General features: G+C 46.9%; 2 non-coding genes across 2 annotated transcripts; one reads left to right on the top strand and one right to left on the bottom strand.

Annotated features, from left to right (window-relative positions):
- The first annotated feature begins 341 nt into the window (after positions 1 to 341).
- Positions 342 to 414, top strand: Trnak-uuu. Its single transcript has one exon. It is a non-coding gene; the product is annotated as a tRNA-Lys (tRNA).
- Positions 415 to 894: 480 nt separating this feature from the next.
- On the bottom strand, positions 895 to 967 carry Trnak-uuu. The gene has a single exon. It is a non-coding gene; the product is annotated as a tRNA-Lys (tRNA).
- Between the last annotated feature and the right edge of the window lie 2,029 nt (positions 968 to 2,996).

Here is a 2,996-nt window from a genome sequence, read left to right as displayed (position 1 = left end):
GAGGAGAAAAACAAGCGTGACCAAAGGATGCTTCCAGCCTGCTTTTGAAGCAGGCTGCCCATTATTTTCCTGTCGTTTGCATCTTATTAATTTCACTTCAGAGAATTTAGTAGATCCTGGTAACTTATCAAACAAGGAAAATGAAGCTATAAACACATGCACTAAGTGGGCGGAATTTTTTTTTTTTAAGTTAAGGAAATATTGCTTTATGTCATGAAAACAAGACTTGAAATCCGGGAGGGGGGGGCGGGGGCGGGGGAGGAGTCCCAAAGCAGAATTTAGCAGAAGCAACCAGTCAATAATTATATCAAGTAAACAAAAGCGAAGCCGCTCACCAGAGCGCCCGGATAGCTCAGTCGGTAGAGCATCAGACTTTTAATCTGAGGGTCCAGGGTTCAAGTCCCTGTTCGGGCGTGCGCGTTCTTTTCGCTTTATCTTTTCGGATTCTGTTGATCCGCCCACAGGGGGGGGGGTTCAGGATTCCAGCGGTTACCGGATTACCTGCAAAACCTGATTTGTGGTACACCCGTAACTAACTGTCTTGGGGAGGCCACGAGCCTTCTTACAGGGGGAGGAGAGGTGATGGTGGGAAACGACTTGGGTCTGGGCGAGCACCGTGGTTTTGGGTACGCACGGCACACTCGACGAGGAGGAATGGGTTTCTTCGGGTTGCTGAGTTTTCTCAACCAAAAATCTGGCGCGAGGGCTCCGCATCCTCATCTCACCCCCCCCCCCCCACACACACACCCCCAAACCCCGGAATAAACGTATTGCGAGGGAAGAAGAGCGTACGTTGATTTGTTTGTGGTGAGCATTAAGAAGGACAGCAGAGCTTGGTGATCAGAAATGCGTCAAGGAATTAATTGGTTGTTGAAAAGACAAGAAAAAACTAGACGCCCGAACAGGGACTTGAACCCTGGACCCTCAGATTAAAAGTCTGATGCTCTACCGACTGAGCTATCCGGGCTCCTGCGGCAAGCGCTTTGCTCTAGCGCCTTTTATGGAGGAGCACACCTTGCGCAACTGGCCCCGCCCCGCACGGCGGGTTCGTCCTGCGCAGAATCCGCGCCTTTTCCGAGCTCCTCCCAGCTCGCTCCAAGCCGCGGAGAGAGCGCGCGCGCGGGGACCTGCCGCAGCCCGGGCGAGGCCTCTGGGGTTTGTAATACGAACGGCTCTGGGCTTGCAGCGGAGACCGACCTCCCTCCCTCCCTCCCTCCCTCCCTCCCTCCCTCCCTCCCTCCCTCCCTCCCTCCCTCCCCCCTCCCCCCTCCCCCCTCCCTCTGAATGCCATTCAGAGCTGTGTCTGATACAGAATAAGCGTTTGTGAGTCCTGAGAAGACATTATGGCAAGGACTGGAGGCTACCCAACATTTCAACAAAGACTTGATGTAATTGATTCACATGGAGAGATACAGAGAATTATGAAAGCTGATAAAATTAGGTTCAGGGCTGGGAGTATGGCCTAGTGGCAAGAGTGCTTGCCTCCTATACATGAAGCTCTGGGTTCCATTCCCCAGCACCACATATATAGAAAATGGCCAGAAGCGGCGCTGTGGCTCAAGTGGCAGAGTGCTAGCCTTGAGCAAAAAGAAGCCAAGGACAGTGCTCAGGCCCTGAGTCCAAGCCCCAGGACTGGCAAAAAAAAAAAAAGGTTCATTTCAGGCAAGAGAAGATCCTTCCTCCCTATTAAACATTTGACACACATTAATATTCCAACTTCCCAAAGAAGCACACATCACATTTGTTCCATTAAAAACAACAGTAAGGATTACCACAAGTAAGCATTCTGTATAAGAATTACACCCAGAGAAATTCTATCCAGGGATAATGTAGAATGGTTTCTAAAACTGGCTCTGTGTAGGCGGGATGCTGAGAAATAAAGAATGTTATTTGATGGCCGTTTCTTTGCTCAGAACCCTTTGATTCTTCCCTGCTATGTATTGAGTAACACTTGGAAGGTTTTTTATAGAAGCTTTTAAAAATGAGCTTTGAATATATGCACATTCAGAATCCTCCAAAACCGTGCTCCAGCCTTGTCTGGCTAGCATTCCACACTAGCTAGCACCATCCAACAGAAATAGAATCCAAGCCACGTATATAATTAGACATTTTCTAGTAATCACATTTCAGAAAGAAAAAAAGGAACAACTGAAATTAATTTTAATAATAATTTTATTCAACCTGGTATTTCTAAAAATCTTTTATCCAGCAACCAATATAAAATGTTATGAGATGTTTCACATTCTTTTCAGCCTACAAAGTCTTTGAAATCTGATGTGTATTTTGTACTCAGAGCACATGTCAGTTTGGACAAACCACATTTCAAGCCACATAGGATAGCTATTATACTAATGTGGTTCAACATCCTGTCCTAGTCCTATGTTAGTTGGCACACAGCAACCAATGCTTCAGTGTGAAATCTTGACTTTCTTGTAACTCCGTATCATTCTTCTCCCCGACTTACGCCATGCCATTCTTTCTTTCACTCCCCTTCTCCCATCCAGCGTCTTGAAATCCTATTAATTTTTTCACTACAATTATACTTTTTTGCCAGTCCTAGGGCTTGAACTCAGGGTCTGGGCACTGTCCCTGAGCTTCGTTTGCTCAAGGCCAGCACTCTACCACTTGAGCCACAGTACCACTTCTGGCTTTTTCTGTGTATGTGGTACTGATGACTCGAACCCAGGGCTTCATACGTGCTAGGCAAACATTCTACCACTAAGCCACATTCCCAGCCCCAGCTATTCATTTTACAAAACCTTTAATGACTATGTTAAAAAGATTAATCCAAGAGTCGTAGACCAAAGCCAGGCACTAGTGGCTCATGCCTGTAATCCTAGTTTCTCAAGAGGGTGAGATCTGAGGATTGCTGTTCAAAGCCAGCTGAGGCAGAAAAGTTCCCATGAGATTCTTATCTCCAGTTAACCACCAGAAAACTGGAAATGGCGCTGTGGCTCAAAGTGGTACGGTGCTAGCCTTGAGTGAAAAAGTATAGG

Source organism: Perognathus longimembris, chromosome 11 (assembly GCF_023159225.1).
Source record: "Perognathus longimembris pacificus isolate PPM17 chromosome 11, ASM2315922v1, whole genome shotgun sequence".
Lineage (NCBI taxonomy): Eukaryota > Metazoa > Chordata > Mammalia > Rodentia > Heteromyidae > Perognathus > Perognathus longimembris.
Note: the sequence above shows the minus strand (reverse complement) of the source record. Positions and strands in the feature narration are given on the sequence as shown.